General features: G+C 48.5%; 1 long non-coding RNA gene across 2 annotated transcripts; it reads right to left on the reverse strand.

Moving 5' to 3' along the window:
- Positions 1-8535: 8535 nt before the first annotated feature.
- Positions 8536-14301, reverse strand: LOC138750273 (uncharacterized). 2 transcript variants are annotated; one of them, XR_011349220.1, is made up of 4 exons: positions 14157-14301; positions 12833-13022; positions 12105-12182; positions 8536-8966 (listed from the first exon to the last, which is right to left on the reverse strand). It is a non-coding gene; the product is annotated as an uncharacterized lncRNA (long non-coding RNA). The 2 variants fall into 2 exon arrangements; XR_011349219.1 differs by lacking the exon at positions 14157-14301 and having other exon boundaries at positions 12833-13723.
- Between the last annotated feature and the right edge of the window lie 1978 nt (positions 14302-16279).

Below are 16279 nucleotides of genomic sequence, written 5' to 3' on the forward strand. Positions count from 1 at the left end.
GTGCTAGGAGTGGGCTCCTTCTCGGCAGTGAAGGGGAGTCTGAGCCATCTTGGATTATCCAAGTGTTGCAGCGATTTGGCCTCTTTTTGCTCACCTGGTCTCTTGACGCACCATAATCTCAGCATTTATAAGGGGGAAATTCTTTCAATGTTTCATTCACTTTTATTACAGAATTCTTCCTAGATTATCTGTGTAACATTGAATGTTATGGGTTTTCATGAACAGGGATCATGATTTTACTCATAATTTGGTGAGCAAATAGATGGGACATTTTTACTAATGCCCCATGGGAATCGAAATAAAAATGAAGTGACAAAATTTGGAAGGTTTGTTGACCCTTGTTTTTAAGCAGGATGTCAGGATAACCTTCATCTTGCTTGCTGAATTAAAATGTGATTTGTCAGTTCTTAATGGCAGCTGCCATATTGGCATTGCAAGGAGAGATGGGAAATGGGTCAGGTCCTTGGTGGTCCCAGTAATGCAACGTAGAAAGATGTCACGGGGCTGAATGTGGTTTAGGGAGGGTGAGGGTATTAATTTTTAGGAAACGTATGTGGCCAGCCACCTATCAATATTTTTGGTCAAACAGAAACTGCTGCTGGTAGAAGCCATTTCCTACTTTGAACAGGCCCAATGTCAATATCCAAGCACATATTGTTAAGAGCCCATAGGATCCCAAAACCCAGCAGCAAGAGACATTCACCAAGACAAGTGGTTTTTAAAACAGAAGTTATTTTTAATCAAATTTAAACATGAAATTAGAATGAAACTTTAAATTAACTCTATACTTAACTAATCCAAATGAACCCCCTTCTAATTCTAAGCACACATGTTTGTAATGTGTATAAATTTAAGAAAAGTTCTTTGGTTCAAGGTTCAATCTCACTTCTCCTTCTTCCAAGTTCTCTGGATGCCCAGCCTCCCCCTCGCCCTACAACTCCACCTTCACCCTCCCCCTTACCCCTGCCTGGCCCCGCCCCCTCCCCTCATTCACCGCCCCCGCCCCCTCCCCTCATTCACCTGCCCCGCCCGCTCCGGGCTCCCGCCCCTCCCATCCCCCTCCCTCTCCCTCATCCCCATCCCCTCCCCGCCCCCTGCACCGACCCCTCGGCTCCACCCAAACACCCCGCTGGTACCGGCCACTCCTGGGTGGGGCCCGGCGGGCTGCGGGTCGCCCGCTTGCGCGGCTGAGGAAGGTCCCGGCGCTGCCGCCAACTTCATCCCATTCGCACCCGCGGCGACGCGACGGACCCCGAGCAGATGACGCCGCCACCAACGTCCCGCCTCCTCACAGCAAGAGCCAATCAGCCCGCGAAACCGCCCATCAATCCAACCCGACTTTAGCGTCCAATCCCATAGCGGCCTCACCCAATCAACCCATTGGCTCGCGCAACTGAAGCAACCAATCAGCGAGAGAGCGAACACACAGGTGAACCCAATCAGCATCGCAAGACAGAAATCAAAGGCAGTGGAAGGAGCAGGAGACCTTTCGGCCCTTCCACTTACAACTACCCCAACACTCAATCTAATCCTTGGGAAACACAGGATCACTTTGTCTTGGCTCCAGGATTCCTCTGATCTCAAGAAATACATTGTACCCCAACTGCAAGGGAGACTATTTATTATCAAACTTTCCTTTATATTTATTACCGCTTCCAATTTAATGGAGGACACAAGTGGTTGTGTCAGCCAGCTGGACCGCCTCGGGGAACCTCATGGAGCAGGCAATCTTGGTGAGAAGGTAACTCATCCCGCGAGAGGCCGGTAGTGACCCTACAATGTCATTGTAGATGTGGCTGAACCTATGTGGTGCTGGCTCGAATGTCTGGCATGGTGCCTTCACGTATGTCTGTATTTTGGTCATCTGGCAGAGTGTGCAGGCCTTGGCCCACTGACAACCTGTTTTTGAAGGCTCAGCAAGACCAACCGATTGACCACCATTTTGACAGTACTGATGGCCGGGTGCGTCAGATTGTGCACCTCATCATAAAACTGCCATCTCAATGCTGTCGGCACGATGAGGTGGGGATTGCCATTGGAATGTCGCAGAGGAGCGTCTACTTACCAGGATCGATGTTAACATCCTCCAGCCTGAGCCTGGACACTGCTCTCTTGCTTGCAAGGATCTCAGGGTCATCCTGCTGTCCCCTGCCGAGGGCTAAGTAGTCTATTCACTGGGACAGGGCCTGGATAGACTTGATTGCGGGGATGGGGCAGTGCGTCACCCATGATGTGTTGAATGTCGGTAGTGAACTCAGACTCATATGAGAGGAGTCGCTGCTGCTTGGCCGGCCACAGGTCCAACACTTTATGGAAGGCAAAAGTTAATGGCTTCTGGTTCATGAAGACACTGAATTGTCTACCTTCCAAAAATACCTTAAGTGCCTGACTGCCAGGTACAGCACCAATTGCTCTCAGTCAAAGACGCTGTATTTGAGTTCAGGTGGCCAGAGATGTCTGCTAAAGAAGGACAGGGGCTGCCATTCCCCTTTGATGAATTGCTCCAGTGCACCCCCTACTGCTGTGCAGGAAGTATCTACTGTGAGAGTGGTGGGTGTCTCTGGCCTGGCGTGTACCACAAGGGTTGTGTTGGCCAGTGCGTCCTTGGCCTTCTGGAACGCCTCCAAATCCTTTTGTCCCAGGTAATGTCTTTACCTTTCTCCGCATGATGTGGGCCACGGGGGGGGCGTGGCAAGATGGTGTAAGGATCAGACGTGCCTTCCAGTCCTCTCCTGACTCTATCTTAATGTTTTGTCTAGAAATGCCCGTTAAAATTCTTTAAAAGTTTAGATAACTTCAGTGATGTTAATTTAACTTATGATGGTAAAATTGGTGGAAAAGAGCAAAAAAAAACGACAACAGATTATCAAAAAACTACATTTTCCAAAAGTTCAAGTTTTGGAGCCTACCTACAGGAAAGACATCGAGACTCAGCCTGAAATGGATCCCAGGAGAAAGGTACAGCTTTCGGATGTAGAGTTCAATATTACATCGGTAGAGCCCTCTAAAGTGGGCGCCAAACAGCCTTTAGAACAAAGAGTTACTCAGGTTCGCACATGTGCAGTAGCATCTGACGGCAATGTTATGAATGAACCGCTTGTAGTAACATCAGTTGAAGTACCGGCTGGGGAAAGGCATTTGTCAACTGTAGCGGTGGCACTGCAAACTGCACCTTTTGAGATAAAAGAACCTATACAACTTGATGGACTGGGGAAAACCCCGGCCAGCGTCCTCCAGTCATTGCTGGAGAGGCTGTGGCTGGGGTTTCCACACGCAGCTATACTACAAGGAAGGCAACCAGAATGAAGGAAGCAAAAGAAGACCCTTTGGTTATGCAGAAGAAGCAGGAATCTGTTGAGCCAGAATCTCTTCCAATTGAAAAGATTCTTGTGAATCTTGAATCTAAATGATCTTATACAATGCAGGGATTATCCAAGATTATGACTGAACTTGGTACTAGGTTTAATACTCTGTGGTGAAAATACATTCTCAACAGATGACTGAGTTTGGAGCTTTTAAGCTTGAAGTGAGAGATAAATTTAATTCGTGTGAAGAAGATATAGACGAAATACGAGATCATGTTTCAGATGTGACCAAAATGGTCAAAGACTTACAAACTCAAAATAAAAATTTGGTGAAAAAGATTGATTATTTGGAAAACCAATCCAGACGGAACAATATAAAGATTATTGGTTTGCCGGAAGGAATGGAGGGACCAGACCCAAGAAAATTTTTTACTGAATGGATTCTGCAGGTGCTGGGTCAAGAACATTTCCTGGAAGGTATAATACTGGAACGTGCTCACAGAGGCTTGCGTAGAAGACCTATTTCAGGTCAAAGTCCAAGACCTGTTTTGGTTCGTTGCTTGAATTATTACGACAAGAAATAATTTTACGAGTGGCTATTAGAAATGCACAACAGAGAAAATCACCCTTGATGATTCAAAATAATCGAGTTTTCTTCTATGCGGATTTGAGTCAAGAAGTTATGTTCCAATGACGGGAATTCAATTCTGCTAAAGAGTTGTTGTGGAAGAAAGGTTATAAGGCAACCTTTAGATATCCAGCTGTTTTGAAGGTTTTTCAAGATGGTTGCCAACCAAAGTTCTTTGATTCTCCAAAGGAAGCTATAGCATTTGCTCAAGAGCTGCCAATTACTCGGTTTCAACAGAGACTTAGTCCACCGCGATCTCTAAGGAGACAAGAGATGGAAGAAAAGAGCCGTGCTACAAGAAGGAATGGTTGTAATGGTGACTCGGCAGTTGGAGCTGATTAAAAGAAGAGTTGTTCTTTTTTTTTAATTTTTTTAAAAATATTAAATAATGATGATGTTAGTTTAAGATGAAGTGAGAGTTGGGGGAGAGAACTGGATGGGCACTATTTCCTGAAAGTCATCTGCTACGTGTGAGTTATCTCACACCCATTTTTTTGGGAGTTACCGCATTGCGCGGTTTAGACGGGAGGGGGTATTTTTAACCTCCTACCTGTTTTTTTTTCCTTTTTTTGTATTATTAGATTAAAGAGTTAAGGGTTTTCTTTTGTGTTTATAAAAAAAAGCATAAGAAAGTATTTGATTGTTTAAAAAACTAAAAATTCATGTGGTTTTTTTTGTAAAGTTTATTCAGTAGATAAGGAATATTTGAAATTTAAATGTGAATGGGATGGATAAGTTTTTTTTAAATATTTTTTCTTTAACTTTAAGGTGAATGGAGTGGTAATTCTGGTGTATATTATTTTGCTATTTTAGTTATAGAACGAAGGGAATAATGGTGAAAGTTATAAATTGAATTGTACAATTCTTAATGAGGCTTGAATTTTGTTTTTGGCTTATGCTCCATTTGTTGAAGATATAGATTTCGTTGCAGATGTATTTTTATATTTGGATATCTGAATTTTAACGTAATGATTGGGGATATTTAAATGTGGTTTTGGAGCTTTTATTGGGTAATTATTCAAGGTTAAAAGGGAAAAATGGTGGAAGAGTACCAAATTTGAATTGTACAATGTTTAATGAGGTTGGAATTTTGTTTTAAGATGGCAGTTTATGTGACTAATATGATGATAGATGTGAAGTTAGTTGATATTTGGTGAAGGTTTATCTCTATTGAGAAAGTTTTATTTTTCATCTTTTTTTTTCTCATGCTACAATTTTTTTTAAAGAATTGATTATTGTTTCAGAATTTTTGATAGACAATGTTACTGATTTTACTAATTTTTTATATTAAGTTTGTTAATTATATGTTTCATCTTAACTCTGTTAAATATATGCATTTAAGTTTGATTTAAATATGTTTTTTAAGTCTGATATCTTAGTATTAATTACTTTTCTTTTTGTTAGTATTTTAATTGGTTATGTTTTTGTTTTTTTTGTAAGTGGGTTTTTTTCTCACATATATTATTAACTTTAATTCTTCACTCTTTATTTTGGGGGGGAAGTGGGGGTTGGACTAATTTGAGTTGGGTTATTAATGTGTAATAATTATTGGGGAGGGTATAGTTTATTTAGATTACTGATACTGTATTGTAATTTTATTATTTAGTTCTTAATTTTTAAATGTAATTCTATATGTTATTCATGTTATAAAATCTTAAATAAAGTTTAAAAACAAAAAAATGATGTCGGCCACAACCGGTATGAATCGGTGATAAAAATTAATCGTACCAGTGAATTCTTGCAGCCCCTTCATTATGTGGGGTTTGAGGAAGCACTTAACAAACTCTATCTTTTCAAGCAGGGTTTAGTTCCGTGCCTGTTGATTTGACCCCCAAGGAAGTCGAACGTTTCCAACCTGAACTAGCACTTAGCAAGGTTTATATCGTAAGTCCAAATTCCCGCAGCCAGGCGCACAGTCACATTAGACGGTCTCTGTTTAGCTTCATTGCCACCACTTTGACATCTTGCGGTTACTGCCACCCTCTGCTGTTGGAGAATATCCTCCTTGATCTCAGCCCCTCAATGTAACTAAGAACCCCTAAAATGTCCCTAATGTTTTGGCCTTCATCACTACTCCTGGCAAGGCATTCTTGACACCCACAACTCTGGGTAAAAGAAAATACCCCTGATATCTCCCCTAAATCTTCCTCCCTTTGCTTTAGACAGATGTCTTCTAGTGTTTGCTACTCCCATCTGGGTTTCAGGCAAACTGAAGGGCATCTTTCACCGAGTTTCTGGTTTTCCAGCAGTTCTGGATGTCTATCTCTGGATGCTCTGCTCCGTGGACCACCCCGCAGTATCCCATCTAGTCCTGGAGTCTCTGTGTCAGCAATGCTCTGCTGACCACTGCCTGATGGCTTTGTGGTCAAATGTGTTTGTCTATGAAACCGTTCCCAGGAAGGTAAAGGGGCAAAGTCCTGCTGACTGGAACATTGTGCAGCACCAGGGCCAGGCCAATCTTTCGCAACACCTGAGCCAGGTAGAACCTCAGCACAGAGCAGCATTTGGTGCCCTTGCACTTTGGTTACAAGCACAGCCACACACAATTATGGTCATGCTGGTTACACCCTTGTCCCCATTGATTGATGATGTACACGGTCCTTCTCCAGACTCTATTCATTTTGGACCCCCACATGAATTGAAATTTGTTTTGGGAATTGACAGGGTGGTGGTGTGGGGATGGGCCAAACATGGCCCACGTGCAGCAGGACCGAAAGTTCCTTGCACATTGCACCTGATAATCAGGTTTTACCCGAATGACAGAGATGGGTATCTGTGTGGTTCTCCCTGTCTCCTGGACCTGGGGGTCTTTGTACTGCTCCCCATCTCCTTAAGTTGGTGCTTTGTTCTCCACCACCCCCACAAGAAATCCAAGACCCCTGGATGGAGGGCAGAGGCGCAGAGAGATCAGTGAGAACATGGGTAGTTTCAACAGGGTGGGGTCCATCCAGGCGCCTGATAACAGGAGGAACCAAGTGGGAAGGAGGATGCAGGGCATTCGATAGCAGGACATTGCAAGAGAGTGGATTCCTCGAACTCTTCAGGGGAGAAGGCGCTGGTCGATCCATCGGTTTAGGTGGGGCAGGGTATAGACATGGCAGCTGACTGGAATTGTCAGCGGGTTACTGAGACCTGGGAAAGGAGGGGAAGGAGGGTGCAGTAGTGTTCTGAGAGTGCTGAGGGAGAGGCAACATGGTTGCCACCTCAAGGCAACGGTCCCCTGATTGATTGCAGGGATGGGCTCTGTAAATAGACTCATAGATATCCAGCACAGAGCATCTTTGTCGCCCTGCCATCAGGAAGGAGATATGGAGGAATAAAAGCAGAGCAGCCAGGGAGGGAAATAGCATCTTCCCACAGGCCATGAGATTAACAAGGCAACATGAGCTGGATGGGAGCTAAGAATGAAAAGGGTGAGAGGAATATGGACTGATTACAACAGCTCAGCTAGCAGGAGAGAGGGGCTGAAGGGCCTGTTTATGTTTTCTCTATCTGGACCAGCTTTTGAGTTCAAGCTTTAAAAAACCCAATCATTTTTAAATTTAATATCAATGGTACAGAATGAATCAAGAGACAAGATGTCTGTCCAGCAGCAAGCGTCGAAGGCACTTCCTGAAACGGAGGCTCTGAAACCACAGGGAGGTTCTGGACGGAAAGAGGCCCAGCTTCTTCTGGAAGGAGGAGAGGAGAGGCAGGGGAAATGCGGGGGAAGGGAAGGGGAGGGGAGGGGCTAGGGATGCCGTCCACCGTTCACCTCCCCTTTCCTCTACACCGTTCCCCTCCCCTTTCCACTGCCCGTTCCCCTCCCACATCCCCTCCCCCTTCCAGTCCCCAGTTCCCGTCCCCCGCTCGCCTCCCCCATTCCCCTCCCCCTTCCCTTCCTCCTACTCCTAACCCTAACCCCTAACAAAATCCTAAACCTAACCTTAACACTACCGATACCCCCTACCACCACTCCACGTCCCCTAACTCTACCCCCACCCCATCCACTAACCCTAACTTTATTCCTACGCCTATGCCACCCCCTAACCCCAACCCTAATGCTACCCACCATCCCCTAACCCCAAACCTCACTCCTCCTCTACCCCCCTGCTCCTACCCCCTTCCCCTATACCTAACACAAGCCCACTTCCCCGAACTATAGACCTAACCATAAACCAAGATATAGCCCTACCCCATGTCTCCTAACACTAACCCTAACTCTACCCAACTTCCCCAACCCTAAACTAAACCCTATCCCTATCCCTTACAACCTACCTCCTTCCCCTAACCCTACCTCCTACCCCTTCCCCATACCCGCACCCCCTACAACTATCCCCTTCCCCTAACCATACCTCCTACACCTTCCCCATACCCACACCCCCTACAACTACCCCCTACCCTATCCCTTACAACCTACCCCCTTCCCCTAACCCTACCCCTTCCCCATACCCGCACCCCCTACCACTATCCCTACCCTATCCCTTACAACCTACCCACTTCCCCTAACCCTACCTCCTACCCCTTCCCCATCCCCGCACCCCCTACCACTACCCCCTACCCTACCCCTTACCACAACCCCTACCCTTACTCCCTTCCACTACCCCCTTTCTCCTACCCCCTTCCCCCCCCCCTCCTTCCCCTAGGTTAGGGGTAGGAAGGGGAAAGGGAAGGGGGAGGGGAAGGGGAGGAGGAGAAAGGGAGGGGAAGGGGGAGGGTTAGGGGAGGGGATGGGGGAGGGGAAGGGGAGGGGGAAAGGGGAAGGGAAGGGCGGAGGGGAAGAGGGAGGTGAAGAGTGGAGGGCTGGGGTTAGGGCATAGGTGCGAGGGCAGGGGAAGGGGAAGATGAGCGGGAGGGGGTTGGGATGGAGGAGGGGTAGAGGAGAAGAGGGGAAGTGGGTGAAGGGACATGGAAGAGGCAGGGAATGGGGTTGGCAGGGCCAGAGGGATACGACGGGGAGGGGTTCAGGCCATCATGATGTTGTCCGTCCTCTGTTCAGCTGGGATGCGAGGTTCTTCTGGACTCGTGTCTTGTCTCTGAGATCGCTCCTTCTCCTGGGAAGAGAAATACGAGTGATAGAGATACAGTCTCTGAGGCCTGAACTCAATGACTTTGGAGGGTCCCAACACTTCCCCCATCATCCCCCCTACCCCTGAACCCTCCCCTCCCTCACACCAGTACTCTCCATTTTTCTTGAATTCCTGTCCATATTAAAATCCTTTTCATGCCTTTTTTGGACAAGCCTCCGCTACTACCCCGACAATGCATTCCAGCCACCCACTACATTCTGTGTGAATAAAATGTACCCCTCACGTCTTGCCTAAATTTCCCTCAGCTCACCTTAATTAGACGTCCTCTGGTATTCTCGCCCCAGGAATGCACACAATATTCCAAGTGTGGTCTGACGAGAATTTTATACATCTGCAACGATACCTCTCAGTTTTTGAACTCAATCCCCTGACTCCTGAAGGCCAGCACACAATACACCATCTTAAACTCCCTCTCAATTTGCACAGCAACCTTGAGTGATATATGGAGCAGGATCTAAATATTTCTCTGTCCTGCACACTGTTCATAATCCTGCCATTAACCAAGTGCTCTGCCCACACATTCTTCTAATCCGCATTCAATGAAGATATTGGTCTATATGAAGCTACTTTTAATGGGGCTCCAACCTTCTTTGGAATAACTGTTATTCGTGCTCTTGAAAATTACTCTGGAAATAAACCTGGACCAGTTGCTTATTTAAGTACATCTGATTTACAGGATCGAACTCCATCTGTCACTTCTCTGCAAACTGGATGACCTATGACAACCTTCTACACTGTCTACAACATCTCTACCTCTGTGTCATCCCCTGACGTACCCACCCTTCCACTCCCATCATCATTCATAAAAATCACAAAGAGCAGGGGTCCCAGAGCAGATCCCTTTGGAGCGCCACTAGTCATTGTTTCATCTACTACTACTCTCTGTTTTCTGCAGACAAGCCAATTCTGAATCCACACAGCCAAGGCTCCATGGATCCCATGCCTCCCGACATTCTGAATGAGGCCTCCGTGGGGATCTTGTCAAGCACCTTACTAAAATCCTCGTGCAGCACATACAGACCTTGACCTTCATCTATCTCCTTTGACACCTCCTCTAAAAACTCAATTTGACTCGTGAAGCAGGACCTGCTCCTCACAAAACTATCCATGAGTTTCCCCAGCATGTTTGGGCATTGCCCTCGGCCCCAGAATCTGCAGACTTCCTGGCCAGTCCCTCCCTTACCCCTTCCCAGAGCTTCCGCATCCATGAGAACATCAAGCATTGCTGCCCAGTACAGGCCCTTTGGCCCATAAAGGCTGTACTGACCTTTGTAAATGTTCTCCACAACCTTTACCTGTACCACACCCATAGGAACATAGGAAGTGGGAACAGGAATAGGACAAAAATGGCCTATCGAGCCTGCTCCGCCATTCAATACGATCATGGCTGATCTAATTTATGACCAAACTCGACCTACCCTGCCTTCTCGCCATATCCCCAAATTCCTCTATCATGTAAAAATTCTGTTCCCTTACATCCACATGCTCGTCTCAGAGACTTTTATATGTACCTATTCTACCAACCGCTACCACTTTCTCTGGTGACGCATTCAAAGCTCTCACAACTCTCTGCATAAAAAAAATCTCCCCTCACCTGAAGCGGATGCTCTCTGAGATTTGCACCTGACACTTTAGGAAAGGTTTCTGGCTGTTCATTCCATCTAAGGCCCCCACAATCTTATTTAGAATAAGTTATTAAGCTGTGGATGGGGCAAGTTGGGAGAGGGAGGAGGGGAGAGAGCTGGTGGGGGAGGGGTGAGAGCTGGTGGGGAGGGGACAAGGCCGTGTTGTGGAGAGGGATCAGGACCGCGTTGAGGTGGTGAACGGACAGACATGGGTGGATCTACCTGCCGAAATAAAGGAGCAATAAGAAGGCCATCTCGGGATCTACCAGCATCTTCTGGGGCTTGATGTCTCAATGGAAAACCCCCTGAGGATGGAAGTAGGCCATGCTCTGCTACAGCTGGTACATGAACATCTGGCAACACAACGATATAACATGACCCACTCTGCCTCCACACTGGCCGGGTCTATATCCTGAGGGTAAGGGGAGGTGGGTGAAGGGCCCCTCCCTGCCAATCAACATCCATCCTCATCATCCTCTCCACCCCTCTCCCCTCACTACCCTTTCTCTCCTCACCAATACCCATTGAGACCCTCATGCACCCTTCATCGATATCCAGTCCCCAGCGAGACTCAGCCAGTAAACTCCTTCATATCCTCCAACCCCACCATCCAAGCTTGCCCCAGTGGACAACTTGACCACCCAGACCCACAACCACCTTGATGTAGATCATGGGAATGGGCTGCTTGGCCTTGTTGAAGTGCTGGACCATGCAGTGAACCGTCTTGGGAACATAGTCCAGACCCAGATTCAAATAAACCTGCTCTTCCTCTTGGACACAATACAAACATGTCAGCTGGATTTACCCTCCAAAACCCCGTGCCTCTCCCAACAGGAGTGCCAGCCCCTCCTGCTCTCTGTAGGCCTGATGCCCCCACTGCTCAACACAACATGGCATGAATCCAACGGCTCAGCGAGCAGAGCGTCAACAGGCCGTAGTGGACCCGTCCGCTGCCCCATCATTCGGCTTCTGGTGAGACTGCACAAAATGTGCAGCTCTGACCGCCCTCCCTCGTGAGGCAAGGATTCACCGGGGGAGAAAAACCATTGACGTTTCGAGATGAGAAATGTTTGCAGCCGGGTGTTGGCTGGGGTCGAACATGTGGAGGCTGTGTTGTTGGGACGATTCAGAGCAGGCGTTGATTTGGAGGCGCACCAAAAGGTGCCAAAAGTGAGTTATGGGGGAAAGTACATTCGTGAAATGAATTGGGGAAACAGACTGGAGGGGCTGAGTGGCCGAATTTGGCGACCTTGTCTTGTGGTCTTGGCTGCTGCTGTCTGGAGTTGAAATGGCAAGAGGTCATGAGTTAATGGGTGAGGAGCAGGGCAGCCAACGTCAAAGAGTCAGCACTGGTCAGAGGGGCAGGATGGAGGCAAAAGAGAGGCTGCAGCGAGACAGATCGATTGAAGGAATGGGGAAGGTAGCAGCAAATGATATGCATCAGAGTGAGGGTGGGGTGGGTGCAGGTGGATCTTACCTTGACTACAGAGGAGAAGTTGAGAAGAGGGACAATGATGGTGTGATCCAACTTAAGCACGATCTGCAGTTTGCGGTTCTATGGCGAGAGAAGAACATCAGCAAGGCTGGGCGATGGGTCGGGGCCCTGAGGGGCAACTTGTCCAAGTTGAGGGAGGAGGCGGGGAGGAGATTTGTCAAGAGGTCAGAGGTGGGGAACTCCAAGGGAGGCCGAAGTGGGGGACTTTTCGAGAGTCAGTGGGGGGGACTTTTCGTGTCGCTGGAGTGGGGACTCGTCAGGGGGTTCAATGAAGTATCATTTCAGTTTTTATGATTGTTTTCCCAGCTTCTACTAAACAATGAATTTGCAGAAAATCTTTGATATTTGCCAGGTGTGTGTGTGTGTGTGTGTGTGTGTGTGTGTGTGTGTGTGTGTGTGTGTGTGTGTGTGTGTGTGTGTGTGTGTGTGTGTGTGTGTGTGTGTGTGAGTGTGTGTGTGTGTGTGGGGTGGGGGGCTGCTGTTGTGGGTTTGTGTGACTTTCTCTGTTTCCAAACCCCATGGCTGCTTTGGTCTCTGTCAGATGCTCCTCTTTCCACCCCCCTTCAAAAATGTGTTTGGGGTGTTGTTTGTCAATTGGGTGTAATTGTGTGAAACGGGCTCATGTGTCGCAAGGGCCTGTGAACGTGCTGTAGACCCTAAATTTAAATATCAGGGTTTTTCATTTCCACACAACTGCTCCTCCCCCTCACCTTGAATCTCTTGTCTTGCAAGATCTTCTTGATGGCAATCAGCTCTCCGGAGTCCACCAGCCTTGCTTGGTACACCACACCGAAAGATCCATTGTCGATGATTTTAACATCTGTGCAGGACACCACCTTGGGGACGTTGGGTCCATGACACGGTGTGGCCACCTCTGTTGTGGCCTTATTGCCATGTCCTCTGGGGCAGAAGCAGCAGCATTTACACACCCAGAGGGTACACAACAGGTCATTTATCCCAGCCCAGCCTTGTTGTCCGAGTTAGTCTCTACCCCTCCCTCTACCTCCCTTCCAAGGGTCTCCAAAATGTCAGAATTGATCCTCTGGTGGTTCTTTCCAGCCTCTCAGTAGAAATATTGCCACCCCAGGTCCCTCTTTGATCACTCTCCTCAGACTGAGGCCAGTTCCGCAGCCGTTCACCTTATTTACAACCCTCCCTCCATGAGAGGATCGGGTCATCCTTGACCTTCAGCACGTCCCGGGGAGATGAACCACTCTGAACCCTACCACGGGTTTAGCAGAAGCCCTCCACATTCCCAGAAGCTCAGCAACACCGTGATCTTCCATGATGCAAGCGAGACCTCGTTGCCTGAGGGAGCAGGTGGTGCGGAGAGAGCCCCACTCTTCACCGCTCAACTCTGATGGGTCCGCCGCAGCAGAAACACTTTCTAGCACCTTCATCCAGGTCCACTGGGGGAAAGAATCCTATCCCGGTTGGGGGTGTGTGGGGGTGTATGCAAGGGTGGAAGGGATCTTGTAACCACGGGGGGGGGGGGGGGGGCGTGGCGGGTGGAGGAGCGGTCGTGTCTCTCAGTGGACAGATCCCATTCCAGGTGGAGGGGGAGCTCTGTCCCATTTCTGTTGAAAGGTCTGCCTTCCATCCCCCTCGCAACTTCTCTTCTCCCTCAGACACCTCACACTCTCCCCTGCCCCGATTCCTCTACCACACTCTCATCCCCCACCCAACACCACCCCCATGGTTTCCCCAGTCCTTTCCGTCCCCTCGCACCCCATCCCCCCAGCTCAACCCTATGTCCCCTATCTCTGATCCAATCTCCCTTGACATTAGCCTGTGGTGCTACCCCGTTCCTTTGTTCTCCCCTCCACTCCTACAGACCCCATCCCTGTATTCCCTCACATGCCATTGTTCTCCCCTCCCCAGTCCCCTCCAGCTGCCTCATAAAGTGCCCTGCACTCAGGATGGGGAGAGGGGATTAAATGTAGCCTCCATACTCTCCGCCCACACTGGGTGAAGGATGGTGCCAGAGGAGGCTCTGTCCCAGTAGGGGAGCCTGTAGCAGGCTCTTTATCTCACCCATGGGTGCAGGGTGCTTCCAAACTCAACCCTGTTGATCAGAGGGTCCCTGGGATGAGACAGCGTCCTACTCCGACATGGGGGCCAGAATCCCCTTCCAGGAGAGGCATCTTTCTTTTGTTGCAATGCCATGGCACGACTCAGCTATGGCTGCCCCATGCAGTGACATCATCACCCCCTCTGTGTCATCATCTCCCCCCTCTGTGACACCTCCCCTCTCTGTGACACCACTAGTGTAATGGGCAGGGACATCCAACCATTTAAATCCTCCTCAATTTCCCCAAGCAAGGGGAGAATAATTCAGCTGGTCTAAATTACTCGTTGTTATCTATTCTAACTCCTAGATATTTGATCCCATTTTGCCGCCACATTTGTTGACTATTTTCTTGACATTGGCTCTAATCCCCCTTCCTAAGTGACATGATTTTGCACATATCCCAAAAGAACTTATACCCAGAGATGTCCCCATAGTCCTCCAGGGTGGAGCACAACTTGGGCAATGAGTGTGTCGGGTCTGTCAGATATATCAGAACAACTTCTGCAAATAAATTGATTTCATGCTCTTCCTGGCCTGTTCTGAAACCTTTAATGCCTGAATCCTGGCAAATGGCCTCGGCTAATCGCTCCATGGCCAGTACAAACTCACTCACTGGGAGTGTGGGGGAGGAGTCAGACCTTGATTGGCATGTCTGTTGGCTTCCTCTGTCCCTCTCATCTCGACATCAGTGGCTCAGGTTGGGGGAGTCTGTGCTGCCTCCTGCAGTGCACAGCAACGCTGCTGGACCACCTTTATCTCCTTATTTTCCTGGGCCCTCTGCAAATCTTTCCTTTCTATGATCTCACATTGGTTTCTCAGGAGAAACAATGGCAGCCAAAAGGCACCCTCTGATTCCCCTTAGATTTTGGGAACCCCGACTTCTTGAAGTGGGACCACACGTGGTGACCTATTTTCTCAAGATGTGGATCCAGGAGCTTGGACCAGTCTACCAGTTTGCCGTGGTCCGCCAGCATGCTTGCCAAGCTCCCGAACCCTGCACTCTCGTCAGTCCACCCGCAGATCTTGTTCTCCCTGCCTGCACTCGATTTCCTGCCCCAATTCCAAAGCATCTCCACTGCAGCTGTGTTCAGTCGGAACTCGAAGGACCCTGCTCACTGCACCAATTATTATGTGTGTGAAACTGATTCGAGGGGTCCCAAGGGTGGCGAATTTGAACACAGTTGTCTTTTATTGACACATGTAGTGAAGTCGCATGAGGAGTAAAAGACACACACAGACACAAACTCGCCGGATTAATCGATACACTTGCAACCACTCGTGGAGAGAAGACTTGACAATCAACTTGTCACATACGATACCTTGAACAGGTCATTCATTCACTCATTGATCTTGGATGCCTGTGGGTGGTAGGGGATATGCAGGTGGCCCCAAATACTTGGCATCACCACCCATTGCTGCTCGGACGTTATCCGATAGGGTATTCCACATATGGAGCACGCTAAAATGGTGCTTGGTCGGCCCACTGGCAGGACATCCGAGTATGTGCTGACCATCATGAGATCATATCACTTTTTATTTTGGCAGGGGAGAGGCCTGATATGGTCAATTTATCAGACTTGGCCAGCTCCCGAACCCCAGCGAATGTGGCCCTTGGTTTTAATTGCTGACAAATAGGGCATTTGGCCATCACAGTTCTTGCAACATCATGAGACCCCCAGATCCTCTGTCCATCATAGTGCCCCCATATGCCCACATTTATGATGCACCAATGCTTCCAAGGCTCTGGGGTCTCTCTGCTTGGGGAAAAAAGTGGCAGAGCATATTTGAGCAGCTCAGTCCACAGTGGCATCGCGTCAGCTTCAGCGGTTTTCCTGGAGGTGTGTCCATCCACGTGGTGGACCCTGACTATTCTTTTGTTGTTCCACCTCTCAGAAGATCTGCCAGTGCTGTTGTCCTCAGAGCAGGCAGCCATGGATCTGCCTCCCTGTCTCCTGACGCCGACCCATCCACACTGACGTGCTGTTTGGCACAGCCCAGAAATCCTGTTGCACTGATCGGAAAAGAGGCTCCTGGGCCCGCCTGGTTGTCCCTTTTCGGATCAGTGCCACAGCTGCCAGCTTGGACA

The sequence above is a fragment of the Narcine bancroftii genome, unplaced genomic scaffold (genome assembly GCF_036971445.1).
Source record: "Narcine bancroftii isolate sNarBan1 unplaced genomic scaffold, sNarBan1.hap1 Scaffold_111, whole genome shotgun sequence".
NCBI lineage: Eukaryota > Metazoa > Chordata > Chondrichthyes > Torpediniformes > Narcinidae > Narcine > Narcine bancroftii.